This window comes from Erinaceus europaeus, chromosome 1 (assembly GCF_950295315.1).
Source record: "Erinaceus europaeus chromosome 1, mEriEur2.1, whole genome shotgun sequence".
Taxonomy (NCBI): domain Eukaryota; kingdom Metazoa; phylum Chordata; class Mammalia; order Eulipotyphla; family Erinaceidae; genus Erinaceus; species Erinaceus europaeus.
Window position 1 is genome coordinate 96161132 of NC_080162.1, and position 21952 is coordinate 96183083.

The following is a 21952-nucleotide window of genomic DNA, read 5'->3' on the forward strand; positions in this document are numbered from 1 at the left end:
CACTTTCTAAAATTACTAGTAAAATAAAACCCCTTAGTATTGGAGTAGTAGTATTTTTCAGTTACTCTTTTTACTTGACCTATGTAGTCACTATTGGCTTTCAACACTAGCTTGCAACACTAGCTTGGCCACAGATGAAGGTGGAACCCAACTAAATCAGTTAATCTCTCCATCCTCTGTTTCATCTTCTTTAAAACACATGTCCATGAACACCATCTAGTAAGAACTGTTGAGGGGATCAAATGAGATGTATGCACATTCACTCTGGACAGCCCAGGAAAATGTAGACAGTAAGTACCTAGGTTCTAGATGTTTAGGCTCATCTCAATAGTCTTGAGTTTCATCCAGCTAAATCATATCCCCTTTCTAAATGAGTCACCTTTTGGGGGCGGGGGGATGAGGAAATTGGACTAGATAGCTAGCATGACTTATTTTCGGATTTGAAAGTGGCAGGGTCAACAGAGAGCCATTTGAATGAATTTCAAGAGAGATACATTCTTATGTCCTCAGCAGAGAAGTATGGTAAGTAGGGTGAAGAGATTGTACCTCATTCTAACTCTAACAGGAGGCCATTTCTAATGATGATGGTCTACTGTATGTAGACTAAGGATTCAACTAAGTCACCACGCTGAATAAAGAGCAGATGAAATAAGTACCCAAAATACAGGGTGGCCCCTTGTAAGCTTATTATGCTTCTCTGTTCCCTGGTGAGAGTCATAGAAGGTCTTTTAGAGACAAGCCAGGAATATCTGGGTTGGATGGTGGAGAGTACTTAGATTTAGATAGGGCCTATGAAACCCAAGTTGGAATCTTCTCCCACTTCTGGGTAGCTTTGGGAACTTAGTCCAATTGTTCCTCTTTTCCCCATCTTTCTTGTATATAAGATAGGAACAACAATATCTACCTCCAAGGGTCAGTGGATAAATAGAGGTCAGACAGAGAGGAAGGCCATATGAATAGTTCCTTTCCATTACTCAGGCCTTAACAGTTAGGGGGAGGATTTATGTTATTGGATCACATGTATTAAACATGCACGGTGGGCCAGGGGATTAATTTAAGTATTTTAGTTCAAACAACCCTGAGTCAGATGAGCTCCTAACCTCTACTATAGGTGAGGTGCTGAATGCAGCTTAATGGAGGGCATACGTAGTCTGGGGGGGCAGGGGGCTGGGACTCAATTTCAGGTCCAGCTGTCTCTAAGACTTGTACCCTAATCATCACATAACAGTCCCACCAGGGCACTTAGCAATGCTTAAAAGGGCTTCAGAAACAAGCACTTGATGTTTGGAATATAGTTTAGGGCTATTCCTTCTGTTGTGGTTCTTCTTCTTCTAGCGTTTGCCCTTCTTCCGTAGCCAGTCAACAGCGTCAGGTTGAGCCTGATGTAAAGTTTCGAGACCTCCTTTGAATCTGGAGAGGTGGCAGTCGTTGACTATGTGGGTCATAGTCTGTCTGTAGCTGCAGGGGCAGTTCGGGTCATCTCTGGCTCCCCAGAGATGGAACATAGCGGCGCACCAGCCATGGCCTGTTCGATAGCAATTGAGGAGGGCCCAATCATAACGTGCTAGGCCAAAGCCGGGTTGACGCTTGCAGGGGTCTGTGATGAGGTGTTTGTTCTTTACCTCAGCTGACTGCCAACTCTGTTTCCAAGAGTCTGGAACAGAGAAGTTCAGTGTAGGCATAGGGGACCAGATTGGGTGACGAGACGTCAAGCGTTGGACAGGGTGGGTGAAGATATCCGCGTATATTGGCAGGTCCTGTCGGGCGTAGATGTGGGAAATGAACTTAGATGATACCGCATCCCGACGAATATCTGGCGGGGCAATGTTGCTAAGAACTGGCAGCCATGGAACCGGGGTGGAATGGATGGTTCCAGAAATTATCCTCATGGAGGAATATAATTTGGAATCGACCAAGTGGACATGGGGGCTACGGAACCATACTGGGGCACAGTATTCTGCAGTGGAATAGCATAATGCCAGAGATGATGATCGTAGTGTGGAAGCGCTTGCGCCCCATGAAGAGCTGGCCAGTCTTGCAATGATGTGATTCCTCGCGCCCACCTTTGCTGCAGTTTTTATGAGATGTTCGTGAAATGACAGTGCGATCGAGAGTAAATGGGATGCATTGGATCGACCTTCCCGTGGTGCATTTCCTGAGTACCCATTCATTGGGGAAACTGATGATCCTTCCTAGCCGACTGAATCCACATGGATCCCAGTCACTTTCAAAGCCAGCAACAAGCAGCTCCTGACAGCTTTCAAGCTGTTGGTCATGCTCTTCGAGTCCTCCAACTTAATGTTGAGGGGCTGTCCTTTGCCAAACGCGTTCTTATTGGTCTGTTGTGGTTATTTTGCATTTCTACTGTGAAGCATTTTTCCAACTTTGCTTCAACTCAGAGATGGCTGATTCTAGCAGGAAATAGACCAGATGGTGCTTACTGACATCATCTTTTTTTGCAAACACTCCCACACCTGCTTTGCTGTTTTTTTTTTTTTTTTCTGGCCTAGGCCAAGGTTGGGGGAGGGATGATCTGACAGTGTTTCAGCTCTTGGGCTCTTAGGAGACAGTCTCTCCTCCCAAGTCCATCCACATTCATCCACTCCAAGGTTCCAGCAAAGGAGTGGATTAAGATACACACATTATGTCACCTAGAACAAAAACTAATGCTAAGCTCACCAGCAGGAAACATAGCCCTGGGAAAAGAAGCCTCTAATCTTAAAGTGGTGCTATCTTTCTTTCTTTCTTTTCTTTTTCAGGGGAGAGTGTGACTGCAGTCCCCCACTGCCACAAATTATGCAGTTGAGTTTCCCACATTTGGGGAAATCCGCAGGGGTTAGCAGGAGTGCAATGGATAAGCCTCGCCCTGGGAAAACCACCTTCGTGGTCATGGTATCTCCCATGCCAGATAAGTATGTGGCACTATCTTTCTTGTGGTGGATTGATTGCAAATATCTCCAAAATCCTTCACCCTTCTCTGTATCCAGCCAGGATATGTGGCTCCAACAACCCAGCAATGTGAGCAAGGCTATCTTCATCAGCTAGCCTCCCACAAATGCACCAGCGAAATGCAGAAGTTGATGTGAGCCTGGGAGAGTTTAACTCAAAGATTCACCATAGAATGACTATTTACCATGTAAAGGTCTTCTTCCATTCCTTAAGGGGTCTTTCTGTCAGAATGTTAGAGATAGACCTACGCTCTGATCCAGCAATTCTTCTCTTGGTGATATACCCAAAGGAAAGAGACACCTGTCTATGTACATCTGTGTTCATAGGAGCACAATTTGTAGTCATCTGAAGTTGGAAGCAATCCAGGTGTCCAGTGACAAGAGGAGTGACGAAAAAAGTTGTGATACACACACACACACACTGTTCAACTGTTGAAAATGAAGTCATCTCCTTTGTTTCATTTTGGATGAAGCTTGAAAGAATAATGTTAAGTGAGATAAAGAAGAAGGCTAGGTTTGAATCCTGATGTCTCCAGAGTCTTAACTGTGTAGTCTCATCATACTAAAATATAAACCCCTCAGAGCAACTCTGAAGCCCTGAGAAAAATATATGGAGTTTCTAACTGTTCCTGAAATGGAGCAGATTCTCAATAAAGGGAATTTTCAGTAAAACCCAAGAGGTTTTTGCCTTCAAAATTAAAACCCTGTCCCAAATATATGGTAAGACCAGTGGGTCTTTCTGAGAAGGGGCTGATAACTCAACTCCCTTCCATACACTGTTGATAACCAGTCTGGAGCACTGTGGAAGGTCCCAGTGAGGAGAGAATCTTCTAAGGGTACTTACACTGACTGTGTATGGATGGGAAATAAATACACACATTTCTCCCCTGGTACCTGGTGCAGAGTTCCAAAAACTCCAGAAATTTCTCCAGTGACAGGGAATCTTTAGTTATTCATAACAAGCCCTACTCAAGCACACCTGTTTATGCTGATGAGGCGAGTCAGCTCCAGATAGCTTGAGGGCAGGTCTGGTCTCCAGATGGACCAAAGCAGGATTAGAGGGCTGGAGCTCCAGCCCACTCTCATTTCCACCACCACCTCTGGGGAGGGTAGAGGAGCTGGTGCTCCAGTTCACCCTCTGAAGGTCAGTGATTGATGTGACCTATCCTACCTCTAGGATGAAACCTCCAGAAAACCTCCCTGAGCTGCAGGGTTCAAAGAGCTTCTGGTTAGTGACCATGTGGAAGTAGTGGGAGAAAGACAGAAGGCAGACTGGGAGAGGGCAAAGACTTTCCTAGACCCCACACCTTGTCTTCTGGACCTCCTTCGTTTGATAGTTTCATCCTTTAGGTTCCTTTAGGATAAAATAGTAACAGTTAAGTGCAGTGTTTCTTTGAGTCCTGTGGACCATTCTAGTAAGTTTTCCAAAGTGTACTGAGGTGAAGGTGGATCTGGGAACTATAAAATTTGTAGCCATGATGGGCAGAAGTGTGGGTTCTCCAGCACTCCATTTGCAACTGTTGTCTGGGTAAGGAGGTCTTATAGGACTAAACCCTTAAACTGTGAGGTATGTCCTTATTCTGAAGCAAGCTGAATTGAACTGAATTTTGGATACCTACTCTGTGTTAGAAAACCAGAGAAAGCGAAACAGACATCCAAGGCTGCCAGCCCTCTCTCCAAATGCACTTTCAAGAGCAGGGTCTTGGGAGAGAGCAGGGAAGAGGGGGTTGCACAGGATCCTGATTAGCTACAGGGTAGGATAATGGGGGTTGAGGTAGCTAAAGCCTGTTCCCTTGGTATCTTCCTCCTCTTTGCAAATTTTGAATTTTAGTCTTCATGGATCACCCAAGGCATATATGAAAGCTATCAATCTAATAATTCTGATCACACACTGTGGGGGCCTTTGGCTGGGGCTGGGCCTTATGGGTCCTGCCAATCAATAGTGAGGGGCTTCATTCAGGCCACGCTCTACTTGGCTAGCCCTAAAATCCAGGATTGACTCAGCCTAGAAGGGATAACTTTGACATTTACAGGAAGACATTGTCTAGACTCTAGCCTTGGCACTTGAGATACCTAGAACATCAATCGAAGGAAGAGGCTTGAATATAGTTCTTTGGGATTCAAAGTAACGGTAATGGCCAGAGGTGGCAGCGTGGGGCTTGGCAGCAGATTTATTTCTTCCTTACAGTGAAGTACATGGATCAGACCTCTGGGATCCCAAGGTGTCTGTCTATTCAGGATGGTCCTGACTTCCCAGCTCTGCACTTGGAGAGAGATATACATCCGCTTACCAGCTAGTAGGGACTGAACTGGCATCTCAATACCTAACTGCCAGGGTATGGAACACCTGGTGGATTCTATCCTTTTCCATAGTGAAGACGTGGGCACATGTGTCTGCCATATGGCATCCATGGAAGAGGTCTGACTGCCTGTTTGCTGGGTTCCATCCTGCACCCTTGTGTCTCAAAAAATGGTCCAGAAATCTGCTTTAGTGGCATTTTACCCCAGTTAGAAAACTGAGCAGAGGGGCCAGGTGGTGACGCACCTGGCTGAGTGCACACATTAAAGTGTGCAAGGACCCAGGTTCAAGCCCCTGGTCCCCACCCACTGGGGGAAGCTTCACAAGTAGTGAAGTAGGGCTGCTGGTGTCTCTCTCCCTCCCTCTCAATTTTTCTCTCTATCTCTATCCAATAATAAATAAAGAAATAAAATATTTTTTTAAATGAGCCAATAAAGGGTCTTTGGAAGCCATCAAATCATGGCCTCAGTAGTATTTGTTAAAAGATCACTTTCACAACCAACAGGATTTCACTACAAAATGGGCCCAAACCCCTCCCTATTCTCTACACTGCCCCCACTCCACCCTGGAGTTACCTTCCTTGCTGTTGGTAGGAGGTGGGGGCAAAAGCATATATGGGGGGGGGGTGGGCGGTAGTGCAGCGGGTTAAGCACACATGGCGCAAAACGCAAGGACCAGCTTAAGGATCCTGGTTGGAGCCCCTGGCTCCCCACCTACAGGGGTGGGGGGTCACTTCATGGGCTGTGAAGCAGGTCTGCAGGAGTCTGTCTTTCCCTCCTCTCTCCCCTTTTGTCCTACCCAACAACAACAGCAATGACACCAATAATAATAACAACAAGGGCAACAAAATGGCCTTGGGAAAAATGGCCTCCAGGAGCAGTGGATTCATAGTGCAGGCACTGAGCCCCAGCAATAACCCTGGAGACAAAAAAAAAAAGTAATATAGGGAGCTATAAAGCTTACCTCCCACCCATCAACCCAAGGAGTCAGAATAAAGAGAGGAACATGGCCTCAGGAAGCAGCTATAACCTGATGAGCCAGCCACTGCCTCCAATTAGGGAGGAAGAAACACATGCTCCTGGACCTCGCTATTAGCTTCAGGGAGTTTATATTGCAGGGAAAGGTGCATTCATAGCTTTCTTCCTGAAAGTAGAAATCTAGGGCTAGAGAGATGGCATACCGGTTATGCAAAAACAAAGCAAAATAAAAATGTTCCCAATGTCCCAGGTTCAATCCCTTGCACCATCATAAACCTGAGCAGAGAAGTTTTTTTTTAAAAAAGTATTAATCTATAGATATTCTGCAGAGGGCTCTGCTGTGCCACCAGGTGGCCCCAGCACTGAAGGCTTTCAGTCTGCCAACTGCTCACACACATCTGGCAGCCTCTGCTGTACATTTATTTCCTCATCTACACTACACTCCCTGCCTCAGAACAGTCACCACTGAACATTGGTCTCTCAGAAGAATCAAAGGGCCTTCTTGGTCCAACTTAGTCATCACTGCTGTATAAATATAAAGGAAAGCAACTGTATTTTATATATTGACCTGTTTATCTTTTGACTTTGATGTAATTTTTTCAAGAGGCTTTCTTTTTTCAATGCTTTGGAATTTTCTGAATTAAAAAATAATGCCATTTGCACACAAAGTTAGCTTTACTGCTTTCATTCCAATCTATGTAACTATTATTTCCTAATACATATTATTAGAAAACACATATTATTATCACTCAGTACACTGTTACCATTATTACTTTGCACATTTTTATTAGATAAACTAAGAATTAGAAAATGAAGATTTGTTTTTTTCCTTAATTTATCCTTTCTCTGATAGTCTTCATGAAGATTTGAATTTCTAAATTACATAGCCCTCTCCTTCCCTCCCCTTTCCATTTCCCTCTCTCTTCTCCCCCTCTCCTTCTCCCTCTCCTCTGACTTGCCTTCTCCCACCCGCTTTGAAAAACAGGTTAACTGGTGATAATTACCTGCAATTTCTTTTTATTTTGTTCTGGGCCAAGTTTTTCAGATAGAGAGAGGAAGAGATACTATAACAGTTATCTGTCTATCTTTATATCCTAGTTGGAATATTCTGACTTTACTGGATCTGACTGTGCCTGTAAATCATTTTATTTTAATTTTGCCTGTAAACCATTTAAAATAAGCCAGAGAGCATACTTTTTTTTTTTAATTTATCAAAGTACTTCTGTGCTCTGATTTATCAAGGTGCTAAGTATCTTTGTCCCAGGTGCCTAAGACATGCAAGTGTCTTTGCATAACCATTATACTATCTTCCAACCCTGTCTTCTATTCTTTTCAACAAACTCTGCCCTCAGGAAAATACATTATTTAAGCCTACTTGCTGGAGTATTACCAGAAGCAAACTAATTAGAAGGAAAGGAAACACCCAACTCTAGCCCACTGCAGTCTAGCATCTGAACCAGATTCAGAGATAGCAAAAGTTTTAGAAATATCAAGTACAGAATCTGAAATAAAAGTGATTTGTATGTTAGAGGTTCTGATAGAAAAAGATGACAAATATAAGAACAGATGGCTAAGTAAGCAGAAAAACAGAATTTTTAAGGAAGAAAACAAAATGCTAAAAATAAAAAATTGTGTAACAGAAATGAAAATGTCCTTTGTAGACTTGTCAGTAGACTAGACAAAGCTAAAGGAAAAAAACTTGAAAGATAAGCAATAGAAAAATTCTAGACTTAAATGCAAAAGAGTGAGGATAGTGAACAACAGCAACAAAGCAGAAGAGAATATTCAAGAACTGTGAACTAATGTCAAAACATGTAATAAATACAATGAGATAGGTAAGTTGTATTACACCGTGAACAGGCAAAGAATTCTCTGAATCTATATCAAAACTTGAAATGTGTATTTTGTTTTTTGCTGTTACTCCAGTCCTACCACCCTCCAAAAAAGAAATTAAGCATTTTTCTTGGTTCTTCATCTTGAGAATCAGGTGGAATTCTGAGAAGTGAAATCTATGAAAGTGTTGTGAGAGATCCCCTAATACCAGGTCCCCAAAGGTTTCTCACTCTTAAGCTAATCCACATTCAGCTTCTAGCATCTAGTAAAGTTCATTATTCATCATTCATTTTTCAAAAGGTAGCACCAGAGAATGAACTCATGCACATACACAAAAGTGATGAACAGCTTCTGGGTCCACTGTCTGAGAAAGTAAGAGAGGAAGAAGAGAAAGGAGAATGATTCTATCATAGAGTTCTCTCTGCTATCCACGGAGCTCTCAAGTGGTACCAGAACTTGAACCTAGCACATTCCACGTGGTAAAATACATGCTGTACCTATTGAGTTACCTCTTAGCCCATTCTTACTAGTTTATGGTTCTAGTGTCTTTGACTTCAGGCAGGATGATTTTTGCTATTATTTTCTGAATCACCCCATTTAGACCACGTGGGAGGGAGCTACCGAAAGCAAGACAGTGAGTCCTCTCTGTGGTTGTCATTTCACAACCACTCTCAGGGTCAAGTCATTTCTCTTAGATGTTCAGTAACAGAGAACATCATAGGACACTGGTTTCCTAAGGAAAACTGACTCAGCTCCTGTTCTGTTCAGTTCCTGGGGGAGGGGTGGAGGTGGGGGGTGGGTGCTTGTGTATTTCCCTTCAGCTCCCTGAAGACGAGTGTTTCTGGCAGAGCTTCTGTCTAGATACCTATTGAGAGCTCTGCTCAGCCTTGATCCTAGGCACAGATGCCTGCTCGTTTTTCAGAGCCCAGGAAAGCAAGAGGGTTCTACTGTTAAGGGATAACTTGTGTTGCAATCTGAACTCCCAGCAGCATTTGACTGTATTTGAAAATGAGGAAGGCCCTTTAAAGAGCTAATTAAGTTAGAGTAAGGTCATGGGAGTGGGGCCTAATTAAATCTGTCTGTTGTCCTTATAAGCAGATTAGAACACAGCACTTACATTAGGAAAGACACTCAAGAGAAGACACAGGGAAAGAATGGCCACCCGCAAGCTAAGGAGAGATGCTCAGAAAAGAAATCAATTCTGGCAATACCTGGATCTTAACTTCCAGTCTCCAGACTTACAAGAAAATATTGTGTAGGCTGCCTAGTTGGCGGCACCTTGTAAAGACAGCCAGAGCTGATGAACACACCTGCCCACCCTCCTCACTGTGAGTAAGACGATTCCAGCTCCGGCGGGCCCACCATGAAGTAGAATCCTTCCCCTTTTTCCTGGTCCCTTCTGCTTTCTCAGTATCTCTACCTCACCTCTAGACTGAAGTAGTGTTTCCCAGGACTTCATATCCAGGCATCTAGGGGTCCAAGTCTGTCCAACTCACACACTCCCCCACCCCAGTTTAGAAACAGTGAAGTATATAGTATATATATTTAGAAACAGCTTGCAGTTTGTAGCACAGTTTTGAGAAGTTGGGGGAGGGAGGGGCTCTTCCAACACTGTGGCCAGCTCTGACTTTAATTGTAAATGTTGTTTCTCTCACATCTACGCAAAGTGGTTCCAACTTACTGATGGGTTCCCATCAGGGCCAACTTTGGGGGGTGTGAGAGCTGTCTTCTCTGAATCCACAGTGACCCTGTTGCTCCTGAGTAAATGAATGAAGTCTGGAAATTCTGGGCCTCCACACTCTAGGAGCAACATTTTCCAGAAGACAAGGAAGCAGGTTAATCCCCATTCCTTTCCCTCTGGGATACCTGAGAAGCATTCCACAGTCTGCTCAGAGTTCCTGCAGAGGCCAGCTTGTGGCTGATACCCACAGCCTGGATGAAGCCCCTTACTCTGGTTCTTTATTCCTTCTGTTTCCCTCTCTCCACTCATACTCTACTTCAGTCGTCACTGTCTACAGAAACCACCTGCACTCAAGCTCTCCTCTGAAGCTCTCTGGTTTTGAGGAACCCATACTTGGGCATGGCTTCACCACTTCCTGGCTGGGAGAGTGGGAAAGAATGACTTCACTTTCCTCATCTCTAAAACAGGAACATGAATATCTCACGAGCTGACTACAGGAGTTGGACAAAATCACCAGCCAGAAGTGAGCTATAAGCCGTTTCAAGGTGGTCTCCTCAATGCTATTCTACATTATTATTTCCAGTTTGATCTCTGGTCTTCTGCTGGCTTTCTATAACTAAACCTAGAGAGCAGAGCCTGTGATGACATTGTAGTGCAATGTGGTTAGGTTGAAGGATACTTCCCAGAATGCCTGTCATTAGGGTGGGCCACAGGGAGTCTCTTGGAAGATCTCGGAGACAGACAGGAAATAGCAGCTATTTTGCAGCACTCACATGCTGCTGACCTGCAGGTTCTCCTACATCAGTGTCAAGGGGCAGCTGAGTTTGCCACTGCTCCACCATCTCATGGAGTGTCTTTCAGTTTCACCAACTCCTGAGTCAGGTGTGTGTGTGTGTGTGTGTGTGTGTGTGTGTGTGTGTGTCCATAAGAAGGACTTGGTTTCTGCAGCAAACACTTGTATTAACAAAACCATGCTGTTACCCAGCTGGAAGCCCCAGACATTCTCAGCACTTCCCTTTTCTGGTACTACCATATGTTGTCTATCTTTTCTCCTCAACGTCTCTCAAATTTGCTGTCCCCTCTGTAATTTTACTGACAGACTCTCAGGAAGGCCATCTGACCTCAATTAGTCCTCTCTTCATGGTATTCATTAGAAAGACAGTTACATAAACATTATACTATGTGTTGGGCACTGTGCAAACAATCTTAATCCTAACCCTTGCCTTCCTTGTCCTTTTCCTTATCTGAAGTGATGCTTGAATGGTCACCTAAGGGGTGGTAGCAATAAATCCTGCAGGATTGAGGGGGAGACAGCATAATGGTTATGCAAAGTGATTCTCATGCCTGAGGCTCCAAAGTCCCAGGTTCAATCCCCTGTACCACCATAAGCCAGAGCTGAGCAGTCCTCTATTAAAAATAAATAAGTAAATAACCGTAGAAATAAGCAGGAAGTGAATTTTAGCTGCATTTGAGTGATGAGGCCAGTAAGTCTTCTTTCCAAAATACAGTTGTTAATCTACACAAAACTGTCAAAAACAATTATTTCTGTACTTTGGACTTTGACCAAAAACATGCAGTGATCTGAAAAGCACTTATACTTGAAAAACGGATATACCTGTTTAAAAAAAAAAAGGATACAGTGGGTTCAGTGGATACAGTGTGGTGTTCTTGCCTTGGGGTTCTTCTATTTCACTTCTCCCAGCTCAGTCCTTACAGTCCTTCCAGCACACAGAACAGCATTTTCTTGATGAAATCAAAAGTGGTTTATTCAATTTTAGGTGGTGGGTGATGCCCACACCCAGCAGCACTACCAGTGGGATAGATGACCTTTGCAGCAGGTGGGTGGAGAGAACTGATATTTGGAGATTGTACTAGTTGTTGTGGCAGATGTACTCCTGGCTTAGACTGTATGTATGCACCAGAGTTTGAGTAGGACTCAGAGTACCCAGATCCTTCTACCAATCCTAATGCAGAGACTATATGGAGAGCCCAGTAGATAGTAATGGCTAGAAAAATCTTGAAAACAACCTGAACTTTGAGAGTATTTCCCTACTTGGTCACAATTCTAACCCTTGATTTTAGCCAAAAGGCCAAGAAATGATCCTATTTACTCACTGTCTACTGAAAGAGAATGAAAATAACACTGGCTTCAGGTCTGAATACACCACTGAATTATACAGAAACAGAGATGATTCCTTGGAAACCAGGTTTAAAAATTAAAAATTAAACCGGGCTTAAGAAACATTGGTTGCACATTCTAAGGAAGACAGATTTTACAGCTTTATTCACGCAAATTACCAAAGAAAAAATATAATCACGATGTTAGCTGGGAAAAGCAGAACCCAAAGTTCCTATAGTATGTTATCTAAAATGTAAGTTTTTAACAAAAAAAGTTAAAAGACATATAATGAAAGTAAAAAGAAAAGGTGACCCATACTCAGAAAAGTCAAAAATAGTTGTGTATTTCCAGATTTTGTATTTAGCATATGAATGTTTTAAAATGTATATATGGGGGTGGGCATTGTGTGGGAATGTACCCCTCTTATCCTATAGTCTTGTCAGTATTTCCATTTTATAAATAAAAAATTTAAATATATATATACTAAAACAATCAACGGAAACATGTTAAATAATTTAAGAGGCATATAATGAATATAACAAAATAGATTCATTATAACAAAAGTTAATAATGAATCAGCAAAAAGAAATTCTCGTGTGGTCCAGGAATGGCACAGTGGATAGATAAAGCACAGGACTCTCAAGCATGAGGTCCTGAGTACAGTCCCCAGCAGCACATGTACCAGAGTGATATCTAACGCTTTCTCTCCTCCTATCTTTCTCATTCATAAATAAAAGAAAATAAAAATTAAAAAAAGAAATTCTCAATCAAATAGAAAGTATACAAAACCAAATAGGAATTCTTGAGTTCAAAGTCTGACTAAAATAAACAATTCACCAGGAGAGTTCAATAGCAGATTTGAGAAGGCAGAAGGAAGAATAAGTAAACTTGGAGAGAAGATTATTGAAATGATCTAATCTGAAGGACATAGGAAAACAAGAAAGAAAAGCAAATTCTTAGAGACCTATAAAGAAATATTAAACATATTAACATATGTACAGTGTAAATCCCAGAAGGGGTCAAGAGCAAGAATGGGTCAGAAAACAGAAAAAGTGTGAAAAGTCCCCAAACTTAAGGAATAGTATTAGCTTTCACAAAGAATAAATTCAGAAAGTCTCACATCAGATAAATACAAATAGATTTAGACTTCACTATAGTAGAGTAAAATGACTGAAAGAAAGAGGAACTCTTGAAAGCAGCAAGATAAAAATGATTCTTTACATGGAAAAGGATCAGTGTAATTAACAGCTGACTTCTTATTGGAGATAATGGAGGTTAGAAGTGGAAGGACAAGGATGTGGGAGATAACATAATGGTTTTGCAGAAACTTTCATGCCTGGAGCTCCAAAGTTCTAGGTTCAATCCCCTGTACCACCATAAGCCAGAGCTCAACAATGCTCTGGTAAAAATAAATGAATAAATAAATAAATAAATAAATAAATAAATGTAAAAAAATAACCACTCCAGAAATGGAAAGACATATCCAGAGAAAAAGAAAACTTGCAGGAAACAAAACTTAACCAAAGTATCCTTCAGAAATGAAGACGAATATCCTTCAGAAATGAAGACAAGTATCACCTAAAAACAATTCATAGATTCAATACAATCACTGCCAAGCTCCCAATAGCCTTCTTCAGAGAAACTGAACAAACAATCCTAAAATTCGTGTGGAACAATATCATTTTGTGTACATATTTGTGGAACCATGTGGAATATGTATGTCACACATGCCAATTTGTGTGGAACAATGAAAGCCAAAGCAATTCTGAGAGGCAGTGGTTAAAAAAAGGAGGTGCTACACTCTTCTGCCTTCAATGTATATACCACGGTGAAATTATAATCAAAACTATGTGCGGGTACTCAGACCAGTAGAACACAACAGAGAGCCCAGGAATAAATCCACACAAATATGGACATCTAAAATGTGACAAAGTAGCCAAACCCACTTGATGCAAAAGAAAGCCTCTCGGACATTTAGTGCTGAGAAAACTGAATAGTCACATCTAGGAAAATAAAAACAAAACATTGCATAAAACCCTTAGCCAAATTAACTCAAAATAGATTTAAAAACTTGGATATTAGACCTAAAACTATAAAGTGCATTGCAGAAAACATAGGTGAGACATTTCAGGACCATAACATCAATGATATAGTTAGATATTCAACCCCATTGGCACAGGAAACCAAAGTAAGAATAAACAAGTGATTATTATTTTTTTAATTTTTAAAAATATTTATTTATTCCCTTTTGTTGTCCTTGTTGTATTATTGTTGTTGTTATTGATGTCGTCATTGTTGGATAGGACAGAGAAAAATGGAGAGAGGAGGGGAAGACAGGGATGGGAAGAGAAAGATAGACACCTGTAGACCTGCTTCATCGCCTGTGAAGCGACTCCCCTGCAGGTGGGGAGCCCGGGCTTGAACCAGGATCCTTCCGCTGGTCCTTGAGCTTTGTGCCACGCTGGTCCTTGAGCTTTACGCTGCACTACTGCCCAACTCCCAACAAGTGATTATTATAACATCAGATTATAATGCCTCTTCACATGAAAGAAATTACCACAAGGATTAAAAGGCAAGCTAACAATAAGAGGACATATGTGTGCATCACACATCTGACAAACTGTTGATGTTTTGAAAATACAATATAGTACTAATACAGCTCAACAAGAAATAAACATCCCAATTAAGATGTGAACAAAAGATCTAAATAGACAGTTCTCTCAACAGGACATTTACATGACCCACAGAAATAGGAAAAAATACAACACTTATGATTAGAAAAATGTGAATTAAAACCGCAGTGAGATAACACCTCACATCTCTAAGAATCTCTAAAAGAATGGGTCAGTTCAGACAGGAAATGATAAATGCTGATGAGGATGCAGAGAAAAAGGAATGCTGGTACATGAAAACTGGAGCAACAACTTGGAAAAGAGTTTGGAGAGTTGTTAAGCAAATGAAAATGAATATACTTATGATCCAGCAACACCATTCCTGAGTATCTACCCAAAGGCTATACAAACACTAATTCAAAGGCATTTTAGATACCCCTGTATTCATAGCTGCACTACTCACAATAGCCAAAATTTGGGACTCAATCTGTCTGTCCATCAACAGATAAATGAAAGAAGTTGTGAGATCACAATACCTTTAGCCCACCTGCATGTTAGCTGTTGGGCTTGATCAAGAATTAATGAAGTCATGGGCACCTTGGAATATACCTGAAAATAGACTTTCTAACTTTTCCCAAAATGGAGAACTCAAATCTCATATCCTATATTCTTACCTATAGTCTTACCTTTAGGTTCCTGATTACTAAACAATCTTTCTGCTTTATATTTAATGCTTTTCACCCACCAAGATGCTGGTGTTATCATGGTGTCAACATTGTGATGCCAACATGATGCTCTGTGCTGATGACCTCACCAAAGAGTTCTGGAACCCCACCTCTCCAGAGCCCTGCCTTTCTAGGGAAAGAAAGAAACAGGCTGGGAGTATGGATCAAATACCCATGTCTAGCAGAGAAGCAATTAACAGAAGTCAGACCTTCCACCTTCTGTATCCCATAATGATCCTGGGTCTATATTCCCAGGGGATAAAGATTAGGAAAGCTTCCAGTGAAGGGGTTGCATGGAGAGCTCTGGTGGTGGGAATTGTGTGGAACTGTACCCCTCTTATCCAATGGACTTATCATTCATAAGTAAATATATAAAAAAAGAACTTGTGAGATATATATTCAATAGAACATTATTATGTCATTTTAAATGATGTAATTATATGATCAAAACAAAATGAATGGCACTGAAGGTGATTATATTATATGAAATGAGTAGAGATAAAGAGAACTAACTACCAGGTGATTTTGCTCATATATGGAACAGAGACTACAAAACCAATGGAATTTGCAAAACAAATAGTAACCAAATGATCTCATAGACTTGATGAAAACTATGATGATTGTCAGAGGGAAGGTCATAGGACTTGGTGGCAGGCACAAACAAACATATGTGACTGAAAACATAATCCTCTAACTTTTGAAACCACTGTTAAATAATAAAAAAGCAAAGTAATAGAAGAAATAAAGGCAAAACATGTGTCTAGAAAAACAAAAACTGAGAGTCTCTCTTGTTGGCAGACCTGTTTCATAAGAAACATGAAAGGAAGAAGTTTTTTCTCCAGGATGAAAGAAAATAACACCAGGAAGTAGTCTGGGTTTACAGGGAGACATGAAGAGCACAGAAAATGATAAATATATTGGCTAATATAAAAGTCTTTCAGGGGCTGGGCGGTAGTACAGCAGGTTAAGTGCACATGGAACTAAGCACACTGACTGGCATAAAGATCCCGGTTCGAGCCCCCAGCTCCCCACCTGCAGGGGGGTTGCTTCACAAGTGGTCAAGCAGGTCTGCGGGTGTCTTATCTTTCTCTCCCCATTTCAGTCTTCTCTTCCTCTCTCGATTTCTCTTTGTCCTGTCCAACAACAATGACAGCAATAACAATAGTAGTAATAATAATAACAACAACAATGGTAAACAACAATAGCAACAAAAAAGGAAAAAATAGCCTCCAGGAGCAATGGATTCGTAGTGCTGTCCCTGAGCCCCAGCGAAAACCCTGGAGGCAAAAAAAAAAAAAGTCTCTTCACACACACAAATACACTTCTTGTATCTTCTCTTAAGAAGATACTTTTTTCCCCCTCCAAATCATTCCATGGGGGTGTTAATGATTTATTGTAAAGTTGTTGACAAATGAATATAACTCTTAAACATTTCTATAAAATGTTTGAGCAACTACAACAGCCTATTTGGGGACTTAAATAGATTTAATACATACATAACAATAACATCATAAAACTAAAGGGAGGAATGGAAGTGTCTTGAGCAAAGTTTGTGTATTTCACTGTAATTAAATCTTAATATGAAATAAAGTAAGATGAATGCATATTAGAGTCCCTAAAGCAAATAAACAATCAAACACTAATAACAAAGAAATATAGTTAAAAGTCAGTAGATAAATCCTAATGGCATGCTAGGAAATATGTATCTAGCACAAAGATAGTAAAGGAGGAACAGAGAAATAAACATCGAGTTGAAACAGTGAAAGCAAATTATAAAATGACACATGTAAATAATTACATTAAATATGAATGATCCTCAATCAAAAAGTAAAGATTGTCTGTATGAGACAGCAAGATCCAATTATATTACGTCCATTAGAGACAAACTGTAGATCAAAAGATACAATCTGCTTGAAAGAAAAAGGATGAATAAAGATACACCATGCAACACGATCCATAAGATATCTAAAAAGTAAAGTAGCTTTGCTAATACAAGTTTAAATAGGTTTTTGGAAAAGTTACATCATAAGAAAAAGGGATATTTCACAATAAAAGAGTGAATACCTTGGGGAGGTTATAACAATCATAAAATTATACAGAGCTAATAAGAGAATCTCAAAATACAACGAAGCAAAAACTGACAATGAGGTGATAGAATAGACAGAATATAAGAAAACTTTATAGAGGTTTTAATATGTAAATATGACACTCCTTACAATGACTACAGAATATATAATATTTCCCTGTACATATGGACCATTTTTCATTATAGAACACATGCTAGATCGTAAAATAAGTTCTGATACATTTGAAAATTGAAAAAAAAATGCAATGCACATTATCTCTCTTCTGCTCCCTCTTTCCTTCTCTCCCTCTCTCCCCTCCCTTCCCTCTCAATTTCTCTCTACCCTATCAAAAAAGGGAAAGGAAACGGGAAAAAAAGGCCACTGGGAGTAGTAGATTTGTGTCAATGTACTGAGTGTCAGTGATAATCCTGGTGGCAACTAAAAAGCAAGCAAACAAATAACATCGGCCTTTCATAAACTCTCAAAAAAGGAAGAGAAGATGTTTCCTAACACATTCTATGAGACTAGTATTGTGATGATACCCAAGAGAGAAAAAGATACAGCATAGAAATTAAAACTACCAAATTATAAAGACCAATATCCCTCAAGAACACATATACAAACACTTTTACCAAGATATTAGCAAAGTAAGTACCCAAGACATAAAATGGATTATATGCCATAACTAATTCGATACACATCTATACATTCTATTGACATTGATAGGAACTCTAGTAGTATCCCTCTTATAACATAATCTTGTCAATCATTATTAAATTACTAAAAAAAAAAAAACATTGATAGAATAAAGAACAAATACATTATTATTCAGTTCATGCCAAAAAGTGTTTGGCAAGATTTAAGATTCAAGTGTTTGGCTCATTTAAGATTTGAAAAATTAGAAATAGAAGAAAATTGGAATAGAATAAAATAGAATATGTTTTCCTTTTTTAAATAACAAAAGTGAGGATATTTGTTCTTCTTTTGCTTATTTTGTATATTGAACCAGTAAACATATATTATTAAAATGCTATATTTGGGGAGTCAGGTAGTAGCACAGCTGGTTAAGCGCACGTGGCACAAAGAGTAAGGACCAGAGTAAGGATCCCAGTTCAAGCTCCTGGCTCCCCACCTGCAGGGGAGTCACAAGCGGTGCAGCAGGCCTGTAGGTGTCTGTCTTTCTCTTTCCTATCTCTGTCTTCACCTCCTCTCTCCACTTCTCTCTGTCCTATCCAACAATGATGACATCAATAACAACAGTAACTACAACAATAAAACAAGGGCAACAAAACAGAATAAACAAATAAATATTTTTTAAAACGCTATATTTTATGGAATATATTAAAATTTATTAGTGATTTAATAGTGGTTTACAAGATCATAGGATTATAATTCCACACCACACATGCTGTCAAAATTCTGCTCATGCCTCCTTCACCATAGTCTTTGAAACAGTTTAGTTACTATTATTCCTTCTTCTTTCTGAAAGTTTATATGATTCAATTATCTATATTCCATTATTCTGCATATGAGTGAAGCCATTCAGTAGTTGTCCTTCACCTCCTAACTTACTTCACTAAGCATAATCACCTTAAATCCCATCCATTTGGTCTAGAAAGACACAAAAAATCATCTTTTAATTATTTTATTTTTATTGTTTTTTTAGATTTATTTATTTATTTATGGGGACAGGCTGTGGTGTATCTAGTTAAGCACACACATTACAGTGCACGAGGATCCAGGTTCAAGCCCCTAGTCCCCACCTGTAGGGGAAAAGCTTCACAAGTGGTAAAGCAGGGCTGCAGGTATCTCTCTGCCTCTCTCCCTCCCCCTCTCAATTTAACAAAAAAATAAATAAAATATTTAAAAAATATTACTTATTTATTTTATCAGAGTACTGCTCAGCTCTGACTTATGATGTGGGGGATTGAACCTGGGACCTTTGGTGCCTTAGGCATAAAAAGCCTCTTTTTTTTTGCATAACCATCATATTATCTCCCCAACCCACAAAATCAACTTTTTAAATTGTATCTAGCAAACTGGAGGTTGCGGTTAGTACCATATAGGGAGAAGGGGAAGGGGAAGGGGAAGGGGAAGGGAAAGGATGAGGAGGGAAGGAGAAGGTATAGTGATAGAGAGGAGGGAGAGGGTCAGGGTGGTGGGACCCCAGGTGGAATACACACTGTCACCAAAGTGGAAGAAGCAGCAAGTGGGTAACTAAATTGTAAAGGAGGAAATGAGTCTCTTCATATGGTCTATATTAAGAAACTAATCATGGGGTCAGGCAGTGGCACACCTGGTTAAGTGCACAAATTAGAGTGCTCAAGGACCCGGGTTCAAGCCCCTGGTCCCTACCTGCAGGGGGGAAAACTTCACAAGAGGTGAAGTAAGTCTGCAAATGTCTCTCCCTCTCCCTCTCCCTCTCCCTCTCCCTCTCCCTCTCCCTCTCCCTCTCCCTCTCCCTCTCCCTCTCCCTCTCCTCCCTCTCCTCCCTCTCCCTCTCCCTCTCCCTTCTTCTTCTAGCGTTTGCCCTTCTTCCGTAGCCAGTCAACAGCGTCAGGTTGAGCCTGATGTAAAGTTTCGAAACCTCCTTTGAATCTGGAGAGGTGGCAGTCGTTGACTATGTCATAGTCTGTCTGGAGCCGCAGGGGCAGTTCGGGTCATCTCTGGCTCCCCAGCGATGGAACATAGCGGTGCACCGGCCGTAGCCTGTTCGATAGCGATTGAGGAGGGCCCAATCATAACGTGCTAGGTCAAAGCCGGGTTGACGCTTGCAGGGGTCTGTGATGAGGTGTTTGTTCTTTACCTCAGCTGACTGCCAACTCTGTTTCCAAGAGTCTGGAACAGAGAAGTTCAGTGTAGGCATAGGAGACCAGATTGGATGACGAGACGTCAAGCGTTGGACAGGGTGGGTGAAGATATCTGTGTATATTGGCAGGTCCGGTCGAGCGTAGACGTGGGAAATGAACTTAGATGATGCCACATTCCGACGAATATCTGGTGGGGCGATGTTGCTAAGAACTGGCAGCCATGGAACCGGGGTGCAATGGATGGTTCCAGAAATTATCCTCATGGAGGAATATAATTTGGAATCGACCAAGTGGACATGGGGGCTACGGAACCATACTGGGGCACAGTATTCTGCAGTGGAATAGCATAATGCCAGAGATGATGATCGTAGTGTGGAAGCACTCGCACCCCATGAGGAGCTGGCCAGTCTTGCAATGATGTGATTCCTTGCGCCCACCTTTGCTGCAGTTTTTATGAGATGTTTGTGAAATGACAGAGTGCGATCGAGAGTAACGCCAAGATAGACTGGCTGGGCTTCATGCCGGATTCTCGTATCTCCAAGCTGCACATTAAGCTCACGCGAGGCTTCTTCTTCCCTCTCCCTCTCACTCTCTCTCTCCCTCTCTCTTGCCTGGTTTTTTACCTCGGTGAGGAAAGGGTGGTGCCCGGAGCAGGGACTGCCATTTTTTTGGCTAGCTCCACATGGCCCGAACCACTGCACTAGGACCCAACCCTGAGGGGCCCATGCAAATAAAGGATTGTGTTCCCACTTTGCTTGGATTTTATCTCCTCTGCGTCCGCTGACACACCTGCATGAGGGAATTTTACAAATGGTAAAGAAGTGATGCAGGTCTCTCTCTTTCTCTCCCTTTCTGTCTCCCTCTCTCCTTTCAATTTCTCTCTGTCTCTACAGAAGGAAGAAAGGAAGGGAGGGAGGAAGGGAAGAAAGGAGGGAGGGAAGGAAGGAGGAAGGATAAAAAAGGGATGCCAGAAAAATATTTTCTCAAGGTATAAAACAAATAAAAGTTTTGCACTTCGAAAAGCACCACTAAGAAATGCTGAGCCCGAGATAATTCACCATGTAAGTTGCATGCCTTGCCATGGGTACAACCCAGGCTCAATCCTGGACACCAGACCGAAGTGCCAATGTACTGGAGGAAGCTTCACTGGTGTGTGTGTGTGTGTGTGTGTGTGTGTGTGTGTCTGTCTATCTCTATCTCTTTATCTTTCTCTCCCTCCCTCTTCCTCTCACCTTCTCTCTCTCCCCTCCCCCAAATTGAATAAAAAGTCTTCCCAGAAGTGTTGAAACCATGCATTTCATGCATGCATGAGGCCCTAGCTTTGCAAAACAAACAAACAAACAAGAAAAAACAAACAAACACTAAAGTAAAATTAAAGAGTGGAAAGTCAAATTCAGCCTGGGGAAAAAACTGGCAAATCATACACCATCTAAAATGTGTATCCAGAACGGATAAAGAACTCTCTTAAAAAAAAAAAAACTCGTGGTCCGGGAGGTGGCGCAGTGGATAAAGCATCGGACTCTCAAGCATGAGGTCCTGAGTTCAAACCCCGGCAGCACATGTACCAGAGTGATGTCTAGTTCTTTCTCTCTCTCCTCCTATCTTTCTCATTAATAAATAAATAAATAAAATCTAAAAAAAAAAAACTAATAAAGAACTCCTACAACTAAAAGAATAAGACAAACAACTCAGACTTTAAAAATGGGCAAAAAATATATGAAGAGACATGTTACCAAAAAAAGACATAGAAAAAGCTAGTAACACAGAGAAAAGTGTTCAACATCAAACTGTCACATAAATACAAGCTAAATCCATAAAGAAATGTGACTTTACTCCCCTCCCCCCCATGGCTACAATAGAAAAGACAGGCAATACCAGGGCC

At 41.2% G+C, this 21952-nt stretch overlaps 1 protein-coding gene and 1 non-coding gene across 2 annotated transcripts in view; both read right to left on the minus strand.

The window, feature by feature from the left end:
• Positions 1-21952, minus strand: part of ARHGAP22 (Rho GTPase activating protein 22) — a 240466-nt gene that overhangs the window by 207562 nt on the left and 10952 nt on the right. The window lies entirely within an intron of this gene.
• Positions 2757-2916, minus strand: LOC132542525 (U1 spliceosomal RNA). Its single transcript, XR_009553530.1, has one exon. It is a non-coding gene; the product is annotated as a U1 spliceosomal RNA (small nuclear RNA).